Here is a 16940-nt window from a genome sequence, read left to right on the forward strand (position 1 = left end):
GGCTGATCCTCTTACTGCTCCTTGAACTCCAGGGCGTCTGCTCTGACCCTTAGGATCACCCCTAGTTTCTGAGGTTCACTGAGGTGTGTCAGTGTTTTGGGACACAAACATGTGGCATTCAGACTGGTTAGTGTAGATCTCCAGCCACGTGGGATTCTCCGGTCCTTGGCAGGATCCCACTGGGAACTCTTTGGGGCAAAATGATTCTTTTGAAACTTAATCCTCAGCATGTGGAGTACAGTATTCTTTGTCTGAGCTTCAACTGAAGGAACCCAAACCTTTGAGTCCTAGCTCTTCAGAAAAATGGCAGCTGCTGTGAGATGTGAACTTGACTTTTGAAATCACCAGAGCCTGGGAGCTAGAGTGAGCTAGAGAAACAAACATGGGCTTCGGGGTTGGCTAGATCTGGATTCCAGACCAGCTCTGCACGTCCTGGGGTGGGACTCTGAAGCAGAAGATTTGCATCATCTCTGTGAAACCCATTTTCCTATCTTTAAAATGGAGGTAGTACAAGTTACCTCATAATATATTGGCGAGGATTAAAAAAGAAGAGTTAAGGAGCTGGCCCCGTGGCCGACTGGTTAAGTTCTCGCGCTCTGCTGCAGGAAGCCCAGTGTTTTGTTAGTTTGAATCCCGGGCGCGGACACGGCACTGCTTGTCAAACCATGCTGAGGCAGTGTCCCACATGCCACAACTAGAAGGACTCACAACGAAGAATGTACAACTATACAGGGGGGCTTTGGGGAGAAAAAGGAAAAAAATAAAATCTTTAAAAAAAAAAAGAAGAGTTAAAATATCTCAATTCAATTAAAAAGAGGAGAAACAAACTATCTCACACCAGAAACACTCAAAAAAAATATTAGTTTCTATGTTCCCTTCCCTCAATGATTTAACGAGTCCTTACAAAATTAGAACATCCTTCAGAGTAGAATTCTACCCTTTTTTTTTGTCGTTGGGACATCCAAAAGAATGTTAGTTTCCTTTGTTTGGTTTGTGGTAAGTTGACTTTGCACTTTAAAAGGGAAAAAAAGGAAACCTGTAGTACCTCAAACAATGAGCCTTTTTAAAGCCTGCGTTGGACTCCAGTTTCAAAGAATATTCTTATTAACATAACTTTCTTATAAATGGAGTGCCACTCATCAAATATTTATGAGTAGTAGCCTGAGAAGCCAGCGCGGTGCCTGGCCGGCCTGGGGACATCTCCCACGCGCGCTGTGGGATGCATAGGCAGGGGACCCCCTCTAATTCTGTGACGTGGTTTGGGGGCTCCTGCACGAGCGAGTCTTGGCATGGCTCCCCAGCTCTGGGCCTGTTCTGGGGACTTTCAGGACTCCCACGCAGCCCGTCCTCGCAGGCGACTCCCTTTGAAGTCCTCGGAGCTCTTTGAATGGAAAACGCACAACGGGCTGTTGATGCAAATAAGAAATCAGGGCTGACGTACATGGGGAATAAAGGTGTTTCTCAGCCTGAATATTAGCTCTCTAGCCCAGAAACTCTGGTTTGATCATTAAATAAAAGACTCGTTCCCTCCCTTGCCCCCCAATCACAACCAGCCCCCAAAGCTCCACCACCCACTTGCTCAGGAAATGATAAACCTACTAATTACCTGAAAGTTTTAATTAAGCAATAGATACAGCCAGCGCAGGGCTATGTTTTCTCTTTAAACGTATCGATAAAATAAACATTCTCAATTCCAGGGCAACTTGCTAAATGAAAAAAAAATTTACTACCTTTTGAAATATCACTCACCGGGTGTGATAATTTAGAAAAATATCTCTATTAGAGATAGTTAGAGATGTTTTTTGGTTGAAAATGCGGTCGCCGATGGAGCACAAGCCTGCAATTTGTAGACAGGTTAAGTAAATTAAGTCACTCACTGTCTTTTTTTTTTCAATGGCTTTAAAAGTTAAAGGTAATTTGCAAAGAAAATGCTCTGTTTGAATTGGTTTGTAATATCTGTTAATGATCTTTAAAAAAATCCACTTATTCAGAATCTTGTCCCTGAGGGAATTCCAGTGTGTTATCAGAAAAATTTCTGAAGTCTAAAATGTCATTAGCTAGTGATTTCTTTGAAGTAAAAAGCCCTGAAAAAATAAATTATATAAGGTATACAAGTGCACAGGACAATCACTTTGATGAATAATATCTGTGTTGTTCATACCTAAAAATGCAACAATTGAAATCCAAGCTGCTAAATTATAGAGCTGTCTCTTGAATTACCTCGGTGCAGGCATACCTGCTCTGTTTATTTCACACATATATTAAGTTCTTCCATATATTTATAGATTGTTGATGTAAAAACAGCAGTGTTAGGAACAATTTTGATTATATTCATTGAGTTTACCTTTTGGAAACACAAGGTGTTGCCTAAACACAGGCCTACAGGTGTTGCCATCCAGGATGAAAACAATAGCCTGTTTCAAGGCAGCATCCTGGATCCCAGAGCCAGGTGCCACGAGTGGAGGTGAGACGCCCCACAGCCCCTCGAATTGCTCAGTGTTAGATAACAGAGCTGTGAAATGCTACACCAAAGGGAAAACTTTGTCCTGACCCCAGCTGGCTATTAGTTTTCTCCTGGAAGCAGGGGAATCTTCATAACACTATATCAGTCACTGTAACCACCGTTGTTGGTTTGGCTGCTATAAATAGCTTTTTTTTTTCCTTCTTTTTTGAGGGAGGAGTTGGATTTTACTAAACCGTTGCCTACAGGTTAATTATACATTTCATAAGAGAGCATTTCCTTGTAGCCAGCCTAAATTTGTTACCTTTTAATCCCACTTCGTATAATAAGGCTAGAAACGTGTGAGCCCCTAGCAGACCCTTCGTTATTGTCGTGATTTTATACATTGGGCCCTTAACTTTTTTTTCTTCCTCATGCATTGCTCATCTCTTCGCTAAACTGCAAACAGTCCCAGTTTCATTCGTTTTTCCTCAAGGGGAAGGCATTCTCTTCTTCCTAGTCCAGCTGACCTGTAATCATATGTGTGGGTCTTCCTTTTTTCTGCTCTGTAGCTGACATCAGGAAAGCAAACTCAAACAGGTAAGAACAAACCACTGATGGATTTTAATAAAGATGTTCTATGATATTTTCTGTCAGCCCCTCCATTTACTTCACCTAAGAAGTAGAAATCAATATTTGAAACTTTTCTTGAAGCTTTGTGGGAATTCCACACATGGAAGATTGCCAGGAGCAGAAGCATGTGACTCGATGTCTTTTCCTGGAGTGGACACATCCTGTAACCACCTCCCTAGGACAAGAAAGAGGATACGGCCAACTTTCCCCGCTGCCCCGTGGTGGGTGTCCCCTTCCTCCTCAAAGATAAGCATTATCCTGATTTCTGGCTCCATAGATGTGTTTTGTTTTGTTTTGTTTCGAACTTCATATAAACGGAATCATATGGCAGGTGTTCTTTTGTGTCTGTTTTCATTCTCCCAGCGTTATGTTTGTGAGCTCTATCTATGTTGTTGGGTATAATTATAGTATATTTTCCTTGTTGTATTTCCTCCCACTGTATCAATAATATACCACAGTTTATCCATTTTACCCTTGATGAACAGTTGGGTTGTTTTCAGTCTAGGCTATTTCAGAGAGTGCCGCTGTAAACTTTCTGGTGCACATCTTTGGTAGGTGTGCGCACGCATTTCTGTTGGGCATATAGACTAAAGGGGAACTTACTGTGTTGTAAGGAATCTCTATGCTCAGCTTTAAAAATGCCAAGCAGTTTTCCACAGAGGTTGGATCAGTTTCCATTCCCATCAGCAGTGGGTGAGAGTTATGCTGCTCTCCATCCTTGTTAGCATCTGGTGTCCTTAGTCTTTTTGATTTTGGTCATTCAGGTAGTATGTAGCTGAATCTCATTGTGGTTTTAATTTGATTTCCCAGATTACTAATAAGTTGAGCGTCTCTCCATGTATAGTGGCCATTTGGATATTTTGTAAATGGGCTTTTCAAGTGTCTTGCTAATTTTTTGACTGTATTGTTCATCTTTCTTATTGATTTTTGGAGATATTTACATATTCTAGAAGGATCCTCTTTTGGTTATATATATTGAAAATATCATATACAATGCTGAGCTTGACTTTTACTCTGTGGTATTTTTGGATGAACAGAGATTTTAATTTTAGTGTAGTCTAATTTACCAATATTTTCCTTTATAGTTAGCTCTTTTTATGTGCTACTTAAGAGAGCTTTGCTTACCCTAAGGCCATGAAGATATCCTTTTATATTATCTTCTGGAAGTTTTATTGTTTCACTTTGACATTTTTATATATAGTCCACATGGCATTGATTTTTGTCTATCAAAATGTGTGTGAGGTTGGGATCAAGTTTGTTTTTTCCTCCATGCTGTCTATTTACTCTATACCGTTGATGGAAAAAGTCTTCATTTCCCCTGTGCTCCGAAGTGATACTTTTGTCATAAATTAAGTACTCACTTATTTATAGATTGATTATGTGACTTTTTTCTTTTATCTGTTAGTGTGGTAAATTATTCAATGGGTTTTGAGTGTTAAACCAATCTTGTATTTCTGGACTAAACCCAACTCGGTTATGTTATATTATTTATTTTATGCATTGCTGCATGTTTTGATAATTCTTGCAACAATGTATATGAATGAAATTTACCTGTAGTTTTCTTTTAGGGTAATGTCCCCGTCAGGTGTGTTATTAAGGTTTAACAGGCTCGTAAGTGAGTTGAGAAGTGTCCTCTTTACATTATTTAAAAATTAAAACACAAATGAGTCTAATATAATATAGTAATTAAAAATATATGTAGTTTGTCCTAAGTATATCAGTCAGGGTTCTCCAGAGAAACAGAACGAATAGGATGTATATAGAGATGTATAACAGGAGATTTATTATGGGAATTGTCTCACACAAGTATGGAGGCCATGAGGTCCCATGCTCTGTTGTCTGCAAGCTGCATAGCTAGGAATGCTGGTGGTGTAACTCAGTCCAAGTCTGAAGGCTTGAGAATCGTGGGGGAAGGTAGGCAATGGTGTAAGTGCTGGTTGGATTCTGAAGGCCTGAGAACCAGGAGCTCCGATGTCCAAGGGAAGGAAAGATGGATGTCCCAGCTGAAGCAGAGAGAGAAAATTCACGCTTCCTCTGCCTTTCTCTTCTATCTGAGCCTTCGGTGGATTGGACGATGCCCCCCCACATTGGTGTGGGTGATCTTCTTTACTCAGTCTACTGATTCAAATGCTAATCTTTTCCAGAAATGCCCTCACAGACACACCCAGAAATAATGTTTTACCAGCTATCTGGGCATCCCTTGGCCCAGTCAGACTGACACATAAAATTAACCATCACAGTAAGTATTCACCATAATTTTCTTTCCTTCTAGGCTTCTGTATATTTTAACTTAGACTTATGGCAGGAAACTGGGTTTGCGTGAGTTTTGCATGGGAAAGTAAATAAAGTTAGACTATCTTCTAGGAGTTTTCATATAGCACTCAGCAGTTTGCTCATGTGCCCAGGGCTGAAATTTGTTACTGCATCTTAATTCCAGAACCCATGATCAAGGCCCATCCTGGGTTTAAAGGGGAACCTATAAGGTGAGAAGCTTTTTGGACATAGGACAAGTGTTCAGATGAAACACCTGCTTCCCACCAAGAATCTTCAAAACCAATTTCATCTCCTACTTTTGACCCCTTCAGTCACTGTTCTACAGAGGTTTTGTTTGTTTTGTTTTGTTTTTAATCTCCTTCAATACCGTATATCTCGTGCCTCATTCTGTCTCTCCATTCCTACTTCCTATTGTCCTAGTTCAAGACCTTATCACATCTTACTTGGGCTGTGGCATTTGCGGGACACCTAGTCTCCATTTCCTCCTCTTCTCAGCCATCCAAGTGCTCGCTCTAAGATGGAAAGCTGGCCACATTTGTCCCTTGTTGAGCAGCGTTTGGTGGCTCTCCATTGCTTTACCAGACGATGTCCAGGCTCATCACCATGGCACATGACTTCTCCCATGACCCAGCTCTTGCTTACTTCTCCAGCTTACTCTCCTGCTCCACTCTCATCTTTCGCTTCACACTCCAGCAGCTCTAACTGCTTACGGTTCCCAGTGTATATCCTGGGGTTCTTTTGTCCCAGCTTTTTTGTAGGCTGATCTGAGAAAGATCTGGAATAGACTGTCCATGTCCTTCTCCTGGATAATCCATTCTTTAATGATCAGCTCAGGCCATATACCCTTGACCCTACCCGGCGGGGGCTGCATGGTCTCCTTTCTGCCCATACCTCTGTCCCTGTGACTAGACTGTAGGGTCTTTGCAGGCAGGGTCCAGGTCTTAGTCATCTTTGTACATCCGTAACTTGCTGTGTGCTGGTAGATGACAGTTGCTCAATAAACATTTATAGCTTCAAACAGAAAGAACAACAGTGACTAGTTGACTGGTTTGAGTTTCATTTCATCTCCTTTCAGAAGCCAGAGATGGAATAAAATGGCCAAAGTAGCGCGACCAGAAGGGAGGGAGGAAGGCAGTGGCTATGGAAAGTCTGCAGATACAATCTCTTCCTGCGGGACTGAATTCAGTCCAAATGATTAAAAGTCTCTTGTGATGGAATCCGCTTTTTGTAGAATGGATTAGTAACAAGGATTTTCTCTAAAGATAGATTTTTTTCCAGAGAAACAAATTTGAACAATTTACTCGAAGAATTTAAATGCAAAAGTAATCCTACTTAAAAGGCAAATTGACCACTATCCTTCCTCCTTTCTCTTATTAGTAAAAGAGTTTACACAGAAACTCTATAAGAAATTGTGTAAGAGATTCACAAGGATCATTAAGGTCTCTCCTAGACAGTCACTTTCACTTTGTAAAATTGGCCATCCCCTCAAAATGGTATCACATTAAAATGGACTTTCTGGGGCTCTTATATGTGAATGGGTTTTAGCTGCACAGTGGTGCCATTCATTTTATTTGGCCCATTTATTGCCAAGTACATTCTAAATTTGGCCTTAATTATTTTTCCTTTCACAAAAATATTTTGTGGGATCTTTTTGAACCCTGACTACTTCCTTCTTGCCCCTTAAAACAGAATCCAGGAGTGTTATTTTTGTTCTCTTCTAATTAAAATAATTGCTCGGTTCCTTTTAACTAGATTCATGCAGTTATTAGCCTAATACATGGATGGGTGCCATGGGGTGCTTGAGAAACAAAATGAAAAGTGATCATGTAGCTTCACATGAAAAAGGTTCTGTGGTGCCAAAGAGCATTATTTCCTTTCAGCCGGCATTTTATAAGGGCCTTTAGTAAACCTGGCCCCCCGTACCCTTCCTAAAAGACTATTAAGTGAAAGAATAGTTCTGTTTTCTTTATTAGGTAGACAGCTAACTCAGTACAATTTGAAGAGGGGCACTTGATATGCCGGGTATGGCACAAAGACCTGGGGTCTGGTTTTAATGTCTGTCCCTGCTTTGTCTTGCAGAATAACTGCTGTTGAAGGATCAATGCTCCAGGTCCCCTCTGCCAGTCGGTGTTTATCAGAGGACAGTGGAGGAAGAGGGACAAAAGTTCTTGGATATATGCGTTAATCAAGAATTGTCAGGACCCTGCCTCTAAAAGGAAGTGTTAAAATAATGTTTTTGACATCAAGACTTTTCTCAAAGTTCGTGTAATCCAAGGGTTTGGCAAACAAAGGACCACAGGCTAAATCTGATTTGTTGCCTGTTTTTGTAAATAAAGATTTATTGGAACACGGCCACACTCACTCGTTTATGCATTGTCTGCCACTGCTTTTGCACTAGAACGTGGAGCAGTAGTGGCAGAGACCACGTGGCCTGCAAAGATTTGCCTTCTGGCTCTTTACAGAAAAAGTTTGCTGACTTCTGAAATAGTCTATCCAATTCACTCAATAACTCCTCCACGCGGAGAAATACACTTACAGGAATTTTTAGAGTGGTCCTTGTTTGATGAAAGGCTGAGGGCCTTCGGTAACGTGCTTATGTTATGGGTGTTCAGTATGGGTGTATAGATAGCAGGAAGCAAGAAGGCTTTGGCAAGAAGTCATGGTTTGAGAAAGGTTCTGCCATTATTGTCTCAGTGGCAAGTCACCAATCATGATTGGGCTCTTCCTTGTCTGCTACCTGGAGGAGAAGGTGTTGACGTGGTTGGAACTTCTGGCTTGGAGTGCACCTTTATTAACTACTTCAAGACCTTACGGTCAACATGGTGGACTTTTGCTTCCAGACCAAAAGATGGGAGCCCTTTGCCACCAGTTGGTGGTTGGGAGGGTACATAAAGTCCTAGGGAATCCGTATCAGAGAAATTTTCAAGTATGAATTGTCCAATTAAATGACATATAGTAAACATGCCCGATGTGCGCTTATTTTGCCATACTGTTAAACACAGTCTTCATTCAGATTGTACTCATTCAATGACGTGTCTTGTAATTTTTGAGATGATCATTATCGAATATCCCTACAGGAAGCAGCTTCCACCAAAATATTGAATTTGCCTTGTCATGGGAGGAGAAGTGAAGTTCTTCAAAGTTTCTGTTTTTGATATTGCCCTTTTAACAGAGAAGTTTGCCAACATTTTCCTCATCTTCAATGTTGTTAGTTATTTGTTCTCTTCAGGTTTATCTGTGAACCTAAAAGTCATAGAAATCGCTGAAACAAAGATGCCAATGAAGTTGCCTCCCCCCCACACGCAAAAACTTTCCAGAATCTTCCATCGTACAGTTGTCACCTGCAAAGAATTTTGAGAGGTACAGTAGAAAATATTGCCTTATTCTCCTCTTTCCCCCCAAATAAGTCAGTCGCAGACCTGTTGGCTGAATTTTGGTGGTGTTATCTGATTCTGCAATTCATCCACGAAGCTGTGTTACTTCTCAGATATTCACAGGACCCAGGATGCTGCTGTTTTGAGAAATTTAATTTGTTCAGCACACAAAAAGCATATCCATAGCAGGGCTTAACACTGATACAGATAACTCTTTCCATCTGTAAGAAGTTTGTAAGTATTAACTAATTTATTTAACTTTCCTGTAATGGAGTGAATTTCCTTCCATTTGCTATGGGAAACCCTTCTTTTTCTAATTCTAATCTTTTAGCAGGTATTCTACTGAAAATTGTCACCATGCTGGAAATATTTTGTAGAGAGAAAATACATATTTCAACACTGTGTGAAATTCCACCGAAATAGATGACCTCCATTTCCTCAGTGTATAAGCCTATTTTTAAGTGATTAAGTCATGCTCTGGGCAAAAGTTAAATCTTTTGGAAAACTGTGGGAACTGTTATTGTATTGCTCCTGCTATTTCTGCCATCACCACGTGCAATGTTCATAATGGTTTACACACATTACTTTGGGTTGCCCAGAAAGGAGAGCTTGAGGAGAACCTCACGTGCTGCCTCTTTAGTGGGGAGTTTGATCCAAGAATAGGAGTATGGGAGAGTGGTAGTGAGGCTGAGATGAAAGGAGCAGATACAAGGACGTGTTATTGGTGTGGTCCCACCTCAGCGTGAAGTGTAACTGACTGCTCAGGCCTCTGGACTGTGGGAGGCTAAATACCGGCCTCCAAAGGAAGGTTTGCGCCCTAGTTCCTAGAACCTGTGAATGTTACCTTCTATACCAAAGGCTTTGCAGGTGGGATTCAGGATCTTGAGATGGAGGGATTACCTTGGATTATCTGGGTAGGGCCTAAATCCAAGTGTAAATGTCTTTATAAGAAGGAGGCAGAGGCAGATATGACACACAGAAGAGGAGAGGGCAGTGTGACCACGGAGGCAGAGGTTGGAGTGATGTGGTCATAAGCCAAGGACTGTGGGCAGTCACCCAGTGCTGACGGAGGCGAGGAAGGGACCCTCCCCTAGAGCCTCTGGAGGGAGCACAGCCCGTGCTGACCCCTTGATGTGCGCCCAGCGATACGGATTACAGACTTCTGCCTTCAGGCCTGTGAGAGAAAGCATTTCCGTTGTTTTAAGGCACCAAGTTTTGTGGTGATTTGTTACGGCAGCCATAAGGAACGAATTCAGGGACCATCCTCCCAGAGTATAAACTATGAGGTTTCAGGATACACTGATTGGGTGGAAGGTGAGCAAGGAAGGGAAAAGAGTTTATTTGCCAGTTCCAACCTCTGATTGGTCAACAGTTTTCCTTGTGGGCATTACTTCCCCTTTATTTCTCCCTCTTAGCTCCGGGTTGAGCATGGTTGGGCACTGAGATTTGCTGGAGTGTCTCATGCTTCAGGGGTAACAGGCACGCTCCGGGGTGGAAGGGCGGAGACCAGTCAAGGGGACACAAGCAGAGGCTCCGTTGGGTTGCACCCTAGGAAGTCTGTTGTGTGGAAGCTGGGGTGAAACAATAAGCTGACGGTCCAGAGCAGTGTGGCCAAGTCACCACCTGAAAGGTGGCATATAGGGAGAGTGTGAAACAGCTATCGCCTTCGTCCTCATCAGAACCCCGTGCGGCGGGTGTGATGTGATATCCTCAGCAGGCACTCGTTCTCCGACCTTGAATGCCGTTAGCTTTTGGAGCTCGCTGTTGCTCAGGACTGCTGATCTTCAGATGTGGTGACTGAAATCTCTTCCTTCAGTTGAGTCGAAACCCGCCTCCATGGAGCCCTCACTCCACGATTGGCTCTAGTTTTACTTCTTTTTTTTTTTTTTTCTGCTTTATCTCCCCAAATCCCCCCGGTACATAGTTGTACATCTTAGTCGCAGGTTCTTCTAGTTGTGGCATAGTTTTACTTCTTGATGCACATAAAATAAGGCTCATTCTCACTCATGAAAGCCCTCTCCAAATATTTGAACACAGTTTTTATCCTTTTTTCCCCTACCAGGCAAAGCACTCCCCAATCCTTCGACTCTGGCGTTGTGTGGGAGTTTTCTTTTTGTGGCCAGTGGCCACACCAGTCCTTCCTCTGGACATGTTGCAGTTTGTCTCTCTCTTACCTCACAGGGAAGCTCACAGAATGCATCAGAACTTCAGGTATGGTCTGCTCAAGCACACAGGAGTCTTGCCTCCCTGTTTTTTTTTTTTTTTTCTGAAGTAGAGTTGACATACAATATTATATTATTTTCGGGAGTATGCCTCTTGATTCTTACATCACTAATGTAGGCAGAGATTATTTTTATTTTGTTTTTTGGTAAGCACATAATTTTTAGTCTCATTAAACATAGTGTTATTTAAAACGCCCTCTTCCTACACTTGGGCACAGTGGAAGCAGATGTTATTACTAAAGTTGTCCTAAGAGCCCCAAAGAATTAATCAATTTGCAAGGGGTGTTACTGTATGGCAGAGATCAAAATGTCACCCCACGTCAAGGGACATAAATATCCACAGTCTTCTGCAGAATTGAGGTCACCTGGTGATTCCTCCAGATCAGTACCTTGTGCTCAGCCAACTGCTCTACCACCATCCTTCCTCCTCAAAACAACCAACCAACCAACCAACCAACCAAACCCAATTCTGGAGCACCTTCTGAGCTGGAGGAAATCTACCCAGGTGGCAATGTCCCCTCTTCTCGTCTCTTAGCAGGCAGCACTGATCTGAGTCCTGTTCCTGGTCCAATTCAAGTCCCCAGGATCTTCTGCGAGAAGAAGAGCCATTACCACCCACTAAAAAGGCCAGTGTGGACAGGCACTTTACCTCCCTTGTCTCTCATCTTCACAGCAGCCCTGCAGGGTAAATGTTACTGGCTTCATTTTGTGGATAAAGAAATTAAGGCTCAGTTCAGAGTAACTTTCCCAGGGTTGTAGAGCAGCAGACCTAGGGTTCCGACCCAGGTGGGTCAGAGTTTCTGCTATACCATGTGGTAGCCAAAATGATTCTGAAGCTGTAGGAGGGGGGAGGGGGCCTTTGGACCTCTGCAGGTGGACTCAGCCTGGAGCTGACCCTTCTGAGCACCCTGAAGGAGCTGGGCAGCACACAGCTGGCGTTAAATGGCTCAACCTCTGGAGGTTCTCCCTGAATGACTGGGTCTTCTAGTGACATATGTGTTAGGAAGCGAGGCACTGCCACATTCTGGCCCAGCCTCTGCAGTTCACAAACATGGGAGTTTCCCTGGCCCAGTATCTACTTCCTGAGTGCCCTCTGGGTCTCTTGGGCCAAGCCAGGGTAGGAACGGAAGAACAGAGGCCCCTGGTACAGGCCATGCAGCCTGTGAGTGGTAGGGGTTTGGACGGAAGGGCAAGTGTCTAGTTCACTGCATCTGATCCTGCAGAGGAGCCAGGAACATTGGGACTTCCTCTGGGCTGTCTAACCAGACCATGGTGTCCTTGAATCCGTGAGGTGGATAATATTTTATGAAGCATTTCCAACGTTTTACCTCTACTTGTTCTTTACACCTTTGACCTCATTCAAGCAACTAGGCCGGTGCCTACTGGTTGTTTGCAGGAGGGAAGTGACAGGGAAAAATGAGTCTTCCCCTGCTTGTGGCAGATTCCTTATGCTGACACCCTCAATCCTCTTTTTAACCCCCTTCTGACTGGCAATTACCTGCGATGGAAGCTAGAAAGCTAAAAGCACGGCCTCCTAGACTACCCTATGAATTAAGGCGGGCAGACGCCTCCAGTGCTGATCCGTGAAACATAGGCCGTGGTCTGTTGTAGTTATTTCTTTCCCTTCTGGCTTTTTCCTGCTCAGAAGGCCTGTGATGCCCAGGGACAGCTGCCATTGCTAAACAGTAGCCTGGTTGGAGAATAGAAAGAGCCTGGTCCTTGACAGCATCTGTGAGCACTGTGCCAGAATTTTGTGTGTGTGTCCCATAATAAATTTATGTTTGGTCAAGTCTCTGTTCTTGGCTTTCTGTGGTATTTGTCCAAATGGAAGCCTTATTGTTTTGTTTTGCTACAGCCTTGGTCCTTAGGGGAATAGAAAGGCCTTAAGGCCTTGCTGGAGACATCACAAGTATGTGGGGACATTTCACAGTCATGATGGTGGGAGCAGAGAGAGAAGGAGGTCTGTGCTTGCTCTCGTGACCCCTGGAAGGAGCTGTCAAGGCGGAACAAGAGCCTGTTCAGGGTGGCTTGGGAGAACTGAGACCTGAGGACCAGGTCGAGGGATTGAGTGACAGCTCAGAGGTTGTCTGAAGGGACACGGCATCAAACACTGGCGGCCTCTCCCCTGCCAGGTCTTAGAATTAGAGGATCCCCAGAACTCTGCCACAACATAGTTGAAGGTGGGAGCCCAAGACTGTGTTCCTGTCACCCTTGAAGAATAAGGCTTCAAAATAGAAATTGTATTAAATTATTAAAAATGTTATATTTTTAACCTACCCAAGTCGTGGACTGAGCTTCCCACCAGCCACGCATTAGGAGTAGACCATGCCGAAGCGCTCTGTGAAAGGTTGAAATGGGTGAGTCAGGCTGAGGCAAACCCTCGGGCCTGCCTGCCTTCCACTCTTGGGTGGGGGCCCCAGACAGGACAAGACCGCAGGGATGGGTGGTGGGCAGGGCTGCCGGCATTCACATATCCAGGATCTCGGAGCTGACCTCTGTGATGACCACTTGTTCTCTCTCACAGTCTATGGAGCGTCTGCAGTCCCGGGACTGGTTCCACTACGCACGCAGGTGGATGCAGAGCGGGGATTCGGGAAGAGTGGGCAGGAGAGGATGTTTGTCTCTCTGCACTCATGGAAATGTCGCTGGACACTGCTGAGATGGAGGGGAGAATCGAACAAATCGGCTTTTATTTTGGAGATGAGTAGAATTAAGCCAAATCCTTTTCTGCCTTCTTTTAAGCTCGCCACTTTCCTGACTTTCCATTCAACTGAATTCAGTTCATTTGAGCAGCAGGCACAGTGGTTACTTGGGACTCTCAGAGCTGGCCACCCGGCTTTGAGTGCCTCTCCAGCACCTAATAACCGTGTGACATTGGGCAAGTCACTTCCTGTGTCTCTGCCTCATTTGTAAAACAGAGCGAGTGACAGGACCTTCCTCACAGGGTTGTGTGAGGGGCAAAGCCCTCGGAACAGGGCTGACACTTGAGCATCAGCTTGCTTTGTGCCACTTGGTGTGCCGGCTCTGGGGACCCCAGTCAGGCTCCTCACCAACCCCCTGTTCCCTAGGAGAGGGCGGGCACTTGGCATCACAATGAAAGAGTTACATCGCCAGACACAAATCTAATGTTTTCCTTCTGCCAAGAGCAGCGAGCAACAAGTCCACTCATATAGCCCCGCCTAGGTGGCTGGTGAACAGCCTTACTTTTTGCATTTTGTTTGCGAGGAGGACGTTTACTTCAGATCATCCCCCTTGTACTTCCTTGAAAGGTGGCTTCTCATCAAAACCGGCCACCACAAAAGGGACTCTCCTGCTCCACCCCAGTCGGGGCTTCCAGAAATTGTCACGTTGTGTCACAGGGTTAAACTCCTCATCAGAAACTCAAGTATAGTTGGAATAAACCTTTTGCAATGTAACCCCTAATTGCATAATTTATAGTTACACTTTATTTCCTTTGCTCCATTCTAATAGTTGACCCATTGATGGTGATGGCCATCCTCCTCCTCATGGTCATCACACAGATAGATCCTACGGCCCCTCCCTCCGCAGGAGACCATTCTCGATGACAGTTGGTTTCACTCGACTGCTCAGAAGAGATGTATTCCAATGAGCTCCTTCCCTTCATTCATTATGCTGAAATCATATTTCCAGAGGACAGAGATGAATGCTGTGTGCTTATCTGATTAAACTGCCTGTTGTTTTAAACCTATTTTTCACAGAGACTTTTTCCCTCCAATAGACATTCAGTGACACAACACATTAAAAATTATATCTGTATCAGTGGTTTCTTCTATTGTATTTATGTAGAGCACACGCATGTGTGTGTGCACATGCATATGAGCATGTGCTAAGCCAGTGGTCCCTTGTTATGACTGATATGTATTCAACAATTATGAAACAATTGCAGTTTTCAAAAAAGCAAGGTTGGATCTATATTTTTATTGACCATTTAAAAAAATTGCACAGTGTATAAAACACCAGATACATAAATTATATTAAAATGGAAAAGTACAAGGAAACACTATTCACCAAAGGCTTTCTACCTGAGTGACAGACTCGCCATTGCCATGGGCAATTCAGCACATCTCTTTTCCAGGCCATTTTCCTAATAGTTTTGCTTTTCAGCAGGACCTGGGGAGCGGGGCTGCATGTACCTCAGTCCCTGCCCACTGCTGTTGCTAGAACCTTCATTCATCTTTGAGTTCTTTGCCCCCACTTTACCAAAAGAATAATGTCTCCCCCAGAATTACACAAAAATCAATGGCTAAGTTAATTGAAATCTGGATCTCCATGTTTTTCCCTTTCTGAAGTGATTGCTTGGTTTCTGAAAAGTGAGGTTTAAGTCAAAGGATGGCTTTAATTGAGGGTGAGTGAATTGGTAAGAGAGGGAAGGTAGAGGCAGATAATTTTCCAAGTGACTGCAAGATAGTGTTTACATTTAGGATTTCCTTTCCTTTCAAGTTTTGCATTGGGGCTTAAGGAATGTTACTGGATGAGAAGAATGCCCAGGGCCTTTCCACGGCACAGCTCCAGCTCGCTGCTCTGCTGTCTCCTGAAAGGGCTAGAAATGCTTTGAAGGAGGCTGGCCTCTTCCCTTCCCTCTCAGGGGCCAGAGAGAGCGGGAGGGAGGAGAGAAAGCGGTGGAGGAGGTACTCACCACGAGAAGGTGGCCAGCTTCCTTCTTTTAATGATTCTCCACCTTTCTGATGATGGAAGTATTCATGTCATAGGTACTTGGGCCTGTAGTTTGGTTTCATATCAGCAATAATCAGCAACTTTTTATATTTATAGCAGTTTATAAAACACAAAGTCAACTCTATTTCCCTGGATTCTCAAATCATTTTGCTGAGGCAAATGGGGCTGATATTTTTACCTCTACTTTGTGGAGGAAGAAACCAAGACTCCAGTGGATTGGAATTTGTCCAAGAAGACCCAACCACAATGGTGGGGGACGGGGGTGGGGGCAGAGAGGGGGTGGCGGTAGAACAGGTCTTCAGGCTTTTAGGGGAAGAGAAAGAGGGTGGCAGGCCAGGCACTTACCTTGATGGAGCTCCCGATGACAGCATGGGCAAAGCTCATCTTCAGCCAGTTGGGACCCCCGCACGTCCCTATAGTGCCCTCACTTAGTGCCAGTGCGGCCACTGCGTGCTGCAATTCAGAATGCTGTTTCTGACTCTCCTTGGTATCTGCAGCTTCCAAAATATTCAGACAAAGGACTCCGAAAGGCATCTGGTCAAGCTTTGCAAGGGGAGAAAACCTATCCTCTGATCCCCGAAGCCCTGAAGTCAGGGATTTGATTATGCTTATCATGATCTCAGCTTCCACTGCTCCAAATGTGATTAGTTTTGTAATTAGTTAATGTCATTACCTGTCATCAAATCCAGACAACGTTGGTCTCTAAAAGCTCCCGTGGCAGAGAAACCCACAACCTGACATCTTTCCACTGTTTAACACAGAGTTTCTTTAATAATCCTGGCAACTATTCCCTCATTCCTGGACCACAGGTCTGAAAGTTAGGAGAAAGATGTATTTCTTGTGTTTTTTTAAGGCAATTTAAAATTCTTGGGTCTGGTTCCCAAAACTTTTCTTCACTCCAAGCAAAGCATAAATATAATCTTTTCAGCAAATCTTATACCCCACTGTATTTTCCTTCTTATATATGTTGGCTATGTTTTGCTTTGGGCAAAATGGCCAAAATAAGAACGAGTTTACCGTAGGGAAACACCCCTTAAGGACTATTTATAAAATGCTGCTTGTCTTGTTACTTGCTTGCTGCTAAATACTGGGCAAATGGTTTTCTTCTTTCTCCTTATTGGTCACTCAACAAATATCCTCTGAGTGCCTGTTTGTGTGCAGGTACTTGGGACACAGCAGGGAAGAGACAAGCTGAAGTGCCCGTCCTCCGGGAGCTTACGTTCAGGGGGGAGGGTGGGAGGGTGGACAACAGGACAGGGGCACTTAGAAGGAAGGTGGGTGGTATGTGGGCTGGGAGTTTTC

At 43.8% G+C, this 16940-nt stretch overlaps 1 long non-coding RNA gene across 13 annotated transcripts in view; it reads left to right on the top strand.

Annotated features, from left to right (window-relative positions):
• Positions 1-14720, top strand: part of LOC103563832 (uncharacterized) — a 51104-nt gene extending 36384 nt beyond the window's left edge. For 5 of the 13 annotated variants that reach the window (XR_011526300.1, XR_011526302.1, XR_011526291.1 and 2 more), the window contains 6 exons: positions 3155-3294; positions 5218-5312; positions 7427-8707; positions 10784-10932; positions 11479-11628; positions 13468-14720. This is a non-coding gene — a long non-coding RNA (uncharacterized lncRNA). Of the gene's footprint in view, positions 1-3012; positions 3041-3097; positions 3295-5217; positions 5313-7426; positions 8708-10783; positions 10933-11478; positions 11629-13467 lie in introns of all 13 variants that reach the window. The other 8 variants (XR_011526301.1, XR_011526295.1, XR_011526298.1 and 5 more) reach the window with 2 other exon arrangements.
• The last annotated feature ends 2220 nt before the right edge of the window (positions 14721-16940 follow it).

Source organism: Equus przewalskii, chromosome 14 (genome assembly GCF_037783145.1).
Source record: "Equus przewalskii isolate Varuska chromosome 14, EquPr2, whole genome shotgun sequence".
Classification (NCBI taxonomy): domain Eukaryota; kingdom Metazoa; phylum Chordata; class Mammalia; order Perissodactyla; family Equidae; genus Equus; species Equus przewalskii.